The 12,446-nt window shown below is 29.7% G+C and overlaps 1 protein-coding gene and 1 long non-coding RNA gene across 9 annotated transcripts in view; one reads left to right on the plus strand and one right to left on the minus strand.

Moving 5' to 3' along the window:
• The window catches only part of LOC142322063 (uncharacterized), a 516,135-nt gene that overhangs the window by 236,703 nt on the left and 266,986 nt on the right, over nt 1-12,446 (plus strand). The gene's annotated exons all lie outside the window — the stretch shown is intronic.
• Nucleotides 1-12,446, minus strand: part of LOC142320990 (uncharacterized) — a 32,953-nt gene that overhangs the window by 3,484 nt on the left and 17,023 nt on the right. The window contains exon 2 of the long non-coding RNA XR_012755535.1: nt 637-802. This is a non-coding gene — a long non-coding RNA (uncharacterized LOC142320990). The remainder of the gene's footprint in view (nt 1-636; nt 803-12,446) is intronic.

A 12,446-nucleotide genomic window follows, 5' to 3' on the forward strand; every position in this document is an offset into this window, starting at 1 on the left:
GGATCTTTGAATTAAAATTCGTAAAAATATACATTTTATTTAATTATTCTTCCCCTTGAAAACTTTTAATATAATTGATGTACAGTGGGTAAATCACTATTCCTGCAAGAATCGGGAAGGAACCTCTGTTTGAATTTTTTTTTAAATTTCAGGACTGCTGAGAATATTTAACAATTTTTTTTACCAAAAAGGAAGAAAGTTTAATATGTTTTATTTATTCTATTTTTATTTGTACTTTCCTACTTTTTCAGTAATGTGTCCTGAACGAATGAAACCCAAAAATTTATTTTTTTTCAAGAGGAGGCAGCTCTCTGATTTAGTAACCGTTGTTCAGATTTCAGTATTGTAAATTGTTATCAAGTTAAAACAAATTTATTCTTAATGTTTCGTTAAAAAGATTATTTTTTTCCTTGTAATCTCGCCCTAACAGTAAAAGAAATAAAAAGCCGTTTTTCATGAATTGAAATAAACAAAGTTATTGAAATATAAGCCATTTTACTTCCAGTTTTATACATTACGCAGATAAAACAAAAATAAAATGCATCGTAGCAATTATTTAGTGACAACTTAATTATGTATATTAGTTTAACATAAAGATAGGCTCACTACAAAAAATTATGTCAATGGCTTACTTACGGAAATATAGATTCTGTAACAGTTTCTATCAAATTGCTTATATCTCGAGTTCAGTTTAGTCCGTTTTATTAAATGAAATACTTATATATATAAAATTTGATTTTTCTTGTCAAATTTTATCACCAGTAACCATATATTGTTACACATAATCTGATTTTATCTGCAACTGAAAGGAAAAAAGTATGTTAGAATATACGGTTGACTCCACCTTTATTATATAAATTAATTATATTAATTAAGAATAAATTTGACGGTTTCATATATATTTTTTGACCTCAATAAAGGTTCAAAATAAACTGTTTAAAGTAGATCCTACAATTTTACCTCTAGTAAGTTTTAAGAAAATTATTAATGCACGAAAAATTGGTGTACAAAATTCAGTTTTTTATGCTTGACGTTTAGTAACTTCGTTAAATTGCCAGTCAATAAATAACATTTTGCAACAAAAGTTTTAGAGAATTTTATTGTGAGAAAATCTATGTGAGTAAGGTCAACTGAATATGAAAAGTTTTATAAAGTTGAGTTTTTATTGAAACAAAAACAGACCGAAACATGGGTATAAAATATTATATTGTTAGAGTTCTGAAAATATCTAGAAATAAGATCGATTATTAAAAATATAAATAAAAAATAAAAAAAGTATTGCAAACTTATTATTTCAATAACTGTACAAAATGCCCTCCTTCATTTTTACACAATTTTTTAGATTTAAAATTTCTTGGATCCTGTTCTTAATGATTCAAGATAGTTTCAAAAACTTTCTGCCTAAGGAAAATCTGTATCAATAATTCCTCGTTCTAATAACTTTTTCGTAGCTAGCGAATTATTAACTTCTTTTTAAAAAAATGGCCCATCATTAAACAAAATAGAGCTTATTTTTGACAGTTATCTTGACTTCAGTGATAGAAATTTATGTGCAGAGTAAATTCTTCAGGTGCACCACGTAAGTGGTACGGGTAGAGATTTTCTTTATGAAGTAAATTGGTCCGATTTGAAACTATTCTAGTACTGACTCCGGCGAATTATGTTCTTCTGCTTTTCTTCGATACGTCGTTGTTATTAGAGTTTAATAGAATACGAACATGATGGAAAAGAACCAGTTGTGCGCAGTGAAGCGAAGGTTTTCAAATTTGGGGTTCTTCTAATAGGAATCTTTCTTAATATTTAGATGTGCAGCTACTTCCATTACAATACCCGTAAATAAAAATTATCTCTGGATATTCTTCTTTTGAAAATTTAAAAAAGACATTTTCAGAAAGGGATATTCAATTCTGAAAGCACAAAACTTTGAAATGTAATTCTACGAATTTCAACAGTTAATCAGCTGTTAATACACGGTTAGCTTACAGAATAAAAAATACTTAAGTTTTTTCTTTTTACCTTATCGGACCGGTCCAGTGGTTAACTCGTCACAAATCATGTGTTTAACAGCTGATTTTCGAAGTCAAAGGTTCTGACGTTCAATTCCTACTAAACGTTAGTTACATTTAAACAGATCTAAATACTAGATATTGGATACCGGTGTACATTGGTGATTGAGGTTCAATTAACCACACATCTCAGGAATGGTTGCCTGAATCTGTACAAGAATACACCTCATTCACATATCATACAAATCACTCTCCTCATTAGACCATGCCGTGGGGGGGGGGGGTGGTGACAGATTGCATCATCACATTAGAGAAAAACATTTTTTAAACATATTATCCTTTTTTTAATGTTTTTAACATAATACAATGAAATTTAAATAATGTTATTAAACAAACAATCGTCTTATTTTATGTTTATTTAAGTGATTGATTTTGTTTCTTCATTACTGAAATCATTCTTGTTTTGTTTTAAAATTACAATACATTATTTTTCTGCCATATTTTGATGTATTATATTTCTAATAAAAGTCAAATCTGTTATTGATGGTTAGTTAACGCTTATTTACATAAATATTCTCAAAATTAAATTCTCTGCATATTTTGTTGCAAATTTTATGTGTTTACTAGAAAATTAACGAAATTATTGTCCGTCAAACCAAAAGAATCGTGATTTGTGACAACTAGTTTTTTTTTTGTATTATAATATACATTCTTCAAAATTTAGTAGAATTACATTTCTGGGATCTGTTTTATTCGATTATTCAGTTCAAAACGGATAGGAAACTATCAATTAGAATAAATATTAGAATTAGAAGAATTTCAATATTTTACCCTCGGAGAAGAAATTAAGGCGAAACATTTTTCATGTTTTAGCTCGAAGACCAATCGTTTCTAGAACCATGCTTAAAACGTTTCATCTTTTCTCTTAGAATACATCCAAAAATTCTTTCCGTTTCTTCGTGAGACACGAAATAATAATTATTATTATTTCCAATCGGATTCGAAAAATGAGCTCTTTGTTTTTAAAAATGTTTCTAAAAGATATATTCACTAGAAGTGAAGCAAGCTTTGAGATAAAACACGAATTTAAGAATAAATGTTTTCTCAGCCTTAACGTTCTACACTTAAAAAACTAAAATTTGGTGAATGGGGGGTTCATACTTATAAGTTTGATGAATAATCTTCTAACTAAATAACTGAACATAATGTTGTAACAAACTTTTAACAATTTAACCTTTTATCTTAGTTCTATTTTTTTTTTTATAAAATTCTATTTATATCAGTTCCATAGAAAGCACGTAATGTACGTCACGTATTTTAAAAATTATAAAATTAAAAGATACTGAAACTCTAAATAAAGCCTTTATGGCTTGAAAAACTTAGTTGAATGAAGTTAAGGTTTAAATTAAATTACTTTGTACAACTATTCCGAATTAAAGTTTTGATGAATTAAAGTTTCTGTTCGTATTTTGTAAATTGTACATGCGACCGGTAACGTAATAAAACTAAACATAGCCTAACCGTTGAAAGTTTTAAGTAAGTTTTCCTAAACTATTTCTGTATCTTAATGAATTAGATTAAGAAAATGAATCGAATAAAAATTGTTTAAAATCTTTTAGATTGATGAACTATAACTTGAATGTAACATTTGTATGGATTTTAAAATAATATACAGATAGAGAAGGTTTTCATAAAAAAATTATTTACAAACGTAAATAATCTGTAAAACCTACCGTATGGTGAAATGGTGCATACCTGAAATACTAAACAGTAATGACAATACAAAAAAAAATCTCATCGCCTAAATAAATAAATAAAAAACAAATCAAATAAACAATTATTCTGATCAATAACAGTAGTAAATTACGTAAAGCAGATCAAGAATAGTTACATATACTATTTCACAGATAAAAAAAGGATCTACCCCAATGTTTGTCTGGATAGATTAATGGAAACCATGATAAAATCTTGATAACAGTACAACAGAATACACAAAATTAATTATAATATAAAAAGTAGATGTGATTAAAGTTCGTAAGTAATTATTTAAATTATTAACACGTGAAATAATATTAAGATAAATATACATAAAAATATAATTATAAAAAAATTATAAAATAAATCACAATTCAGAACGCGTTAATGAAAATTATTAAACACTTATTTATGTTCAGGTCGAACGGGAAGAGAAAATTCAGGATTTTTAACAATTTTGATCGACAGAATAAGACTATTTGTGTAAAAGAAGATAGTTTTATTTTATTTTAAATAAATTGGTGGTAAAAGATATTTAATTATTTAATAATTTATTAAAAAACGTAATGGAAACATAATAAAGTCTTTCTCTTTAGACGAAATATTGTGCAGAATTATTCGAAAACCGTTCTGTTCTCTGATCTGGTAGAGGTGGATGCTATTTTTTTTTAAGAATAAGTGATCATTCTTTTTGTGACGATTGTGCTTTCATTAATATAAATACAATGATAATGTTGAATGATAATGATTCATACTTATTCACGCCAAAATATGATCTAACAGCCCATTTTTTGCTTCATGAAAATTCGTTCTGACTTTTTGAGGGAGTCTTGAGAGATTATATATTTTATTTGGATATACGTAAGCGTAATAAATATTTAATATTGCTGTGCGGGAAATTTTTAATTAAAAAAATTATTTTATAGCTTTTATTTAAATTTTCGAAGACTATAAACCTATGACAGGACTATTTGAGTCTTTCTCTACAAAATAAAACAGATACATCAACATCGGTGTGTTATGATAAAGTCATTACGGCTTGTTCTTTCATTTCATAATTTATAATAATAATAGTAATTATTTTTTTAACAACATAACTGCCTTGAAATCCCACATATAGGTGTCACCTAGTGTTAATAACAGGCCACATGAAAAAAACGTTTTTGTTCCCAACTGGTCGCTATATGTGTTTAGCAAATAACTCAATATTTTACGTAGTTGTTTTTTCTGCCTTAAGAAAGTAATTAATTCATTTTTATAGCCCTAGGAATGTAATATCAAATGGGATCTCATCGCTTTCCAGTGGCGCACATTTTTTTCTTACTCTATTAGTTCCATACAATAGGAATATTATATATATATATATATATATATATATATATATATATATATATATCGGTCTTTGAGACACGGTATTTTTCATACACCACTAATTTCCATTAGACCAAATTTACCACAGCAGTCGTTGCTTGCAATGTCATAAAAAAAAAAAATTGTGCAGAAGTTTAGCAAGCGATCGAGAAAGTAGGAGATTTAAACAAGACTCTTGGGTTTGACTTAATAACTAATAAGATGACCATTTAGGACTATCGAATACAAATACGCATTTTCAATGGAATTCTTCGAACGACAAATTTCCTGTCCGAATGGAAGGTGTCACAAATAACAATGGTCCCAAAATCAGGCAAACCTGTAGAAGATGTATCTTCGTATAAACCTATTTAGCCTTTATTTAGTCTTTCGTGGAATCTTTCTAAGATCTTTCAGAGGCTCTTCCTCGGATGAATTAAATCTATTTTAGTGAAAGGGTCGTTATTCCTTACCACCAATTTGGTTTCTGGAGTGGGCACTCCAGCATTGAACACATTCATAGAATTGTCATCAACGGTTGTTTAGAAAGGAAGGAATACTCCTCGGCGGTTTGTTTGGATATCTAACAGGCTTTCGATAAGGTATGGTAGCCTGTTCTGTTATACAAGCTTAAAGTGAGCCTGCCTCAATCATATTATTTGGTATTACGCAACTTCGTTGATGAACATTTCTCACAGATTAAATATGATCAAGAGTTTTTGATACGAAATCGGGGGTTCCGCAGGGTTCAGTCTTAGCCTCGGATTTGTATTCAATCTACACTGCTGATCTTCCTAGTACGGGAAATATTACTCTTTTGTCCTTTACTGATGGCACCGCGATTATAACGGTTGATGTTAACCCAACAGTAGCGTTGGAGAGCATTCAGAGTTAGATCTTCTCAGTGGCTAGCTAAACGGAAGTTACATGTTCATACTGCAAAGTCGAGTCTTGAGACGTTTAAGATGAGAAGGGGAGTCTGCCTAGATGGATTTTACATTCCTCATTCGGACAACGTCCGATACCAAGAACTTCATTTGGACCGCCGCCTAACATGAGAGAAAAGTGAAAGCAATTAAATATCAAGCTTAGGCGGTTGACCTAGTTACTAGGAAGGAGGTCCATGTTGTCATTAAGTAACAAGCTGTTGCTGTATAAGTTTTTTTAAAGCCAATATGGGCCTACGGGATACAACTACAGGAAACGTCAAGCAATAGCAATATCCATATCAAATGTTTCAGAACAAAGTGCCGAGGAACATATCGGAGGCGCAATGATCTGCGAAGAAAAAAAAGATTCACGATTACCTAAGGGTGCCATTCGTGAAGAAATTTACCAGTTAGCTCAAAGTATATACCTAAGCTAAACAAGCATGAAAATCATCTGCCTGTTAACCTATTGGATATCAATGAGTATGTGAGACGACTGAAAATGTTGCATGTACTGGATCTTGAGATTGTTGTGCAGTGAATATTGTAGTTCCCTTGTTTTATTAACAATTTAACTGTCGTGTTGGCCATTTATCCTTTTTGCTATGTTTTATTACTTGTTTATTCATTTGTTACGGACTTGGTGGGAATTGTTAGTAATATATTTATTCGTTGTACTTTTACTTGTATTATGCTTTGTTCAGACTTTTATTTTATTCTCTTGAGAGATATCACTGGATACCTCTCTTTCACGTCATGTTCCTTTATAAGATTTACTTATAGTTTCGTTATTTGGGAAACTGATTGTAAATAAAACAGTATAAAAAAACCACACACACACACACACACACACACACACACATATATATATATATATATATATATATGTGTGTGTATATATATGTATATGTATATGTGTGTGTGTGTGTGTGTGTGCATCCTAATGCAATCTACATTAGGATGTAGATTGCAGGTAGGTGTTAGAATTTTTTTTTGTCAGTTAAACTTAATCGTATGGTTTCTTACTTAAAATTGTTTACAATTTTACCCGTTGCTATGATATTCTTACTGACTGGGGGCTACGAGAGTTGATTTTTATCAGTGTTTATTATTGGTAGATGAAATACTATTTAAGTGTTCAATTTTTACAAATAAATAAAGTATTTGCATAAAAACAAAATTAGCTTTATTGACTTATATTATTTACAAAAAAAATGTTATAAAATATATTTTTTTTATAAAAATTTAAAAAAAAACTACTGTACAGAAAAGATATAAAGAAAATAAAAATATGTGAAAAATATATTGAGATAGGTCATATAATAACATATACCACGAACTATAAAATAAAACTGAAAGATGTTTATTTTTTAATCTATATTCCATAAAAACCAGTTTTCACAATAGAAGGCACATTCTTAGACTTAGTATGCAATAATGGAATGAACTTAGCATACTTTCTTCCAAGTTTGGTGGAACATTCTTTGTAACATACAATACCATGCCTCTTTTTAGCTTATTACTACTCTTTTAGCTTTTTAATAATAGATAATAAAAACTCAAATTTTAGCATTAAAACCTGACATTTAAATCCTAAAAGTTATAAAATTGTTAATTTCATTAAAAGTTAATGTAACTATTGTTAAAAATGTCAATTTCTGAGTTATAATGTGGAGAACACGTGTATATAGGAAAAAATGAGATGGCATTACGGAGTCTCCGTATCCTACAAATTAACCATACAAAAAACTCCAAATAAGATCTTATGACCTTACGTTGATACGACTATGATCTTATGTAGATATTATATGAGATCCCAATTTGGATCTCATGGCCAGTTAAAAAGGGCTCTAAAACCCGGCTTAGGAGTCAAGTTTTTAATAATTTTTTCGTTTGCAATAATAAACTTTTTAACTGACTTTGTAACTGACAGTAAAGGAATAAGAAATATCTGATTTTTTCAATTCTTTTACCTAGTTATCTTTGCAACCATCAGCAAGTATAATTTTAAACATAAAAGATTATTTTTCAGAAGAAATATTCTCGTATACCTTTTGTTATATTAAACAAATTTGTACTTTCTAATCAATAGATTTACAACTTTTAATAAATCGTTAAATTAGTTTCCAAGACATTATCTTGTAAAGAGATATTTTGAGAGGCACTCAATCGCAAAGTTCTTTTTATTCGTAAATACTTATAAATTATCAGTAACTAATTTTCGATAAAGTTTTTTTTTCTAAAGGATTAATTATTAACATGTATTTATTTATCTTTACAAAATGCCAAGGTAGTGTAACAATTAGTGATATAATGAACAAGACTTAAACAAGCATTGGAGATAGTAAAACAAGTGTGTACCATAGTTATTTTTAAATTAATAAATTTGAACATAAAGGAAAATTAAAAAGAAATCGTGAAACGCTAAATTAAAAATTAAAAAGGAATAGGTAGTTTTTATTTTAAAAATTATCCTTCTGCATTAGAGAGAACTTTTTTAAAAAGGTTAATGATAGTTTGAACTCGCTAGTTTTTCTAAAACAACTTTCGGTGTGTACTTAAAATTTTAAATTCTGTACTTTTCGGAAAAAAGCAAATAATAATATAATAATATCAAAAGACATAATATAATTGAATAGAATCGAAATTACATTATCAAAAAAGAAGAGAATATAATGTGGAATGATAATAGTTTAAATGCTGTTGCTGAAAAATTCAATATTAATTTACCTTACTCAAGCTATAGTGAAGCCTATATTAAGCATGATCAAACAGTCGTTCTGAAGTTGAAGATTCATATAAGGTAGGTAAAGTATGAATATCTTATATAATTCTTAGTTAAATTATGAGTTTCTATTACAAATAAAATAAAGTCACTTAACAGGTAAATATTATTAACTTAATTCCGAAACATCTAAGTATTTCTAGACTCTTAAAAATGAAAAAAAAAAACCTGTATTTAAGAAACAATTATATTGTTAAATCATTAATGGTACTAAATAAGTATAATAATTAAAAGTAATCGACCATTTTTACTTAAACAATACTTGATTTTTGTTTTTATAAGTACTACCTTTAGTAAGATGTTTGTTAGTCAGATCAAGGTAAGATGACATTAGATTGAAAAATCGAGTTTAACCAGTGACACTGACTTTCGATTTTTTACTCTTTTTTAATAGTTATATGGTCCCTATTAATAGTGCAAGAACAATGATTAACTGAATTGAGAACGCCATCTTATTTATATTTCTTCTTTTCCGGCTTGTGGTTTTGAGAGAAATCCTTTTTCTCCAAAGATGGTAATGGTGCTTTTAAAATTCCTCTTATTTAATACCTTTTATACACTAATATTTGCTGTATTCAGTTTTATAGAAGTAGTTGCATCGCTATTGTAGCAAATATTATGTGTTTAATTTATTTTTTCGCTAAGTATTTTAGTTATTTTAATTGCCTTAAATAAATTGAACATAAAAACTATCAACTTTTAAGAAAACTAAAGGAAAGATATAAAGACATAAGAAAAACAACAATAACGATATGAAACAATTTTATTTGCAGCGTAATATTTAATTACTCAGTATTCATAAACGAAACGAATACGTTTAATAATTAAAAACAACACCTACGATGAAGTAATGGTTTAAAACTTAAAAACTAAAAATTAACAGAAGAGCTTTTGCCATTTGTTTAGAAATAAAGTAATTCTAATACTTAGTATTAATTGTACTAGTTAATTTTAGAATTGAATGATGATGATTTCACATCAAAATTCGATTGAATTAAATAATTTAAAAAAAAATTGACATGTTATTCGCATATTGGATCTTGAATTCATTAGAATTAATCGATATTATTATTTTGAAAATGAAAGCAAGTGATAAACTGTGATAAGCTTTCTTCAAAAGTGGATTTCATACTTCGAGAGAAATTAACTCCACTGGAGGTCAAAAATTGTTGCAGCAAGAGGAAACATTCCGTGTCTCTGTCATCATTAATTTTCTTTTCTTTAGTTTTTGCTCTTATTATAAAGACTAAAAGATTTATCAATCGACTTCAAGATGTGCTTGTTGCTAGTCTGCAGGGACAGATTCAGCTTTTCAAAAATGTCACACAAATATGCTAGTTTTACTAAAAAATATTCATTCACAAAATGTTCGTTATACTTGTTTCCTCCTGTTTAAGAGAAACATAAATTCCTTGTCGCAGTTCAAACGCACGAGAAAGCCATTCCGAAGTGTTGTAGTACAACAAACAAATTATGTTCGGATCGCATATCCTCACACTATATTTTTTTAAATCATACCTTCAGTGGCCGAGTTTTTATAAAGTTTGCAACATTCACTATATATTTTAAGACCTGCTTCAACTTAGTCTAAGATATTTTAACGCAAGTAGTTCCTTGTAAGTAATGCAATAGGTCCAAGTATTTTAGAAGCTTTGCTTCGAATAAAAGCCTGTAATACTCCATAACAGCCGGACGTAGAGTGAACACCATCAGTACAGACACCGACGCACTAAAAAACAGTAAAGCCTTTTCACTAGCAGTGATACTTTTATAGAAGAGAAGGTCTTCTACAATGTACCAACATCTAAAAAACCGTACAATACAAATTAAATGAGCATCATTATTATTATCAGTAGTCTCATTCAGCTGCAAACCAAATTCCTTCCGTTTTAAGTTTTCAATTAATTGGTCATTGAGGTCCTCCTCTGCTACACTCGTACTTTGCAGCAGATGGTGTTGGACAGACACTTTTAAACGTAGCCTCTCAGCTGACTCATCGATCATAATGTTCACAATATCTACAGCAACCGGTAAAATTAATTCTTCTGCGATTAAATTGGGTTCTTACATTTTGCGATTCTATGTACTTTGTTGTAGAATGCTAGCAAAGCATTGCTTGAAATTGATGCCGGCTTATAAAAACTACCCTATTGCTGATTTATCGCTTTTACATTTTTGTTAAAGTATTCACAAGATTTACTAACTACGCTGGGATGAGTTTTTCTAAATGGGTTTCAACTTACTTGGTAGCATACACTCTGGTGTTAAAACATTCATAAATAAAACACAAGATTCTCTTCACCGTAGAGTCACAGTGTCTATTTATCACTGACTTCAGTCGACGTAAAACCAAAGTTCAAATAGCTGTCATCAAATTTTCGATTTTCACACTTCTTTAGAGTCTTGCCACTGGTTGACGATATTCCCTCTTCATTTTCACTCTCATAACGCTTATTATTGTTTAATTCCATTTTTAAAAATTTACAGGAGAAAGAATATTTTCAAATATCTCATTTGACTTAATCACAATAAAATTCAGTTGATACAATCTCCGAAAACTAATTCAAGTCTAATGCCGTGCGAAAACGACATTTATTTATATACGAACACAAAGTATAAAAAAAAAAAATTCATGACACTATTAAAACAATTTAGAGACTAGTGTTGCGTAATCTAATAACCATTTACAGAGGCTTCTGCAAACAGTAACTAAATGGTTTGCATTAACTCCGCAAGATCGCGTTCTATGACATTGAAATAAAAATAAAATTACGTAATACTAGCCGGCTCGTCTAGCCAGAACCTGGACCCTCGGGACTCTGGTCAGTCCAGGCGATTTCCGGAGCCAAAGGGCCTACCCACGGCCGCAGAGCTCGCTTCATCATTCCCAATTTACTAGGGGGACCAGCGCCCTGGACACCCGCAGAGTTTCCTTCAGTCGCCATTTCCATCTACTCAGAGGGCTCCCCTCTGGACTCTCCTTGGGGCGAAGAAATAATGAATATTTTTAATACCTTAACTTTCAAGGAAGCTCGGTTGATGGCTGAAAACTTCTCTGGGATAACACGAATGTATCCTGCAAATTTGAATGTATCGGTCGGTTGGTTCCCGCGTGGTACGATAGATAACAAACAGACTTCACTACGACATGATATGTATATATTTTTTTTCGAGATTAAATATATCTAAAAACCTTCTTGGTTATGCCAAGGAACATGGGTAAAAATTTGGTTGCGATTGATCGAGTAGTTTTTTTTGTTTATCCCGAACAGAAACCCTCTTCCTCTTTATATAATAGTATAGATTTCACGGCGCCCCGGGGAAGTCGCAGTTTTCCAGAGCGCCTAGACGCAGACTTTGGGAATCACCGATCTAACTAAGTATAGTTTGATAAAATTGGTACTTATTGAGACAACGGGTTAAAAATGAACATGTACCCAATTTTGAAATTTGAAATTTTAACTCCCTTTATTTATATAATTTTTTCGGGAATGTTGGCATGTAATAAATTTCGAGAATATATATAACTAACTTAACTTCATTTATGCTATTAAGATAACTCAGTCCGTTCTTTAGTTATGAGTTTCTGTTTTCGAAATAAAAAGAGACATTGACGGATAA

This window comes from Lycorma delicatula, chromosome 3 (genome assembly GCF_047948215.1).
Source record: "Lycorma delicatula isolate Av1 chromosome 3, ASM4794821v1, whole genome shotgun sequence".
Classification (NCBI taxonomy): Eukaryota; Metazoa; Arthropoda; class Insecta; order Hemiptera; family Fulgoridae; genus Lycorma; species Lycorma delicatula.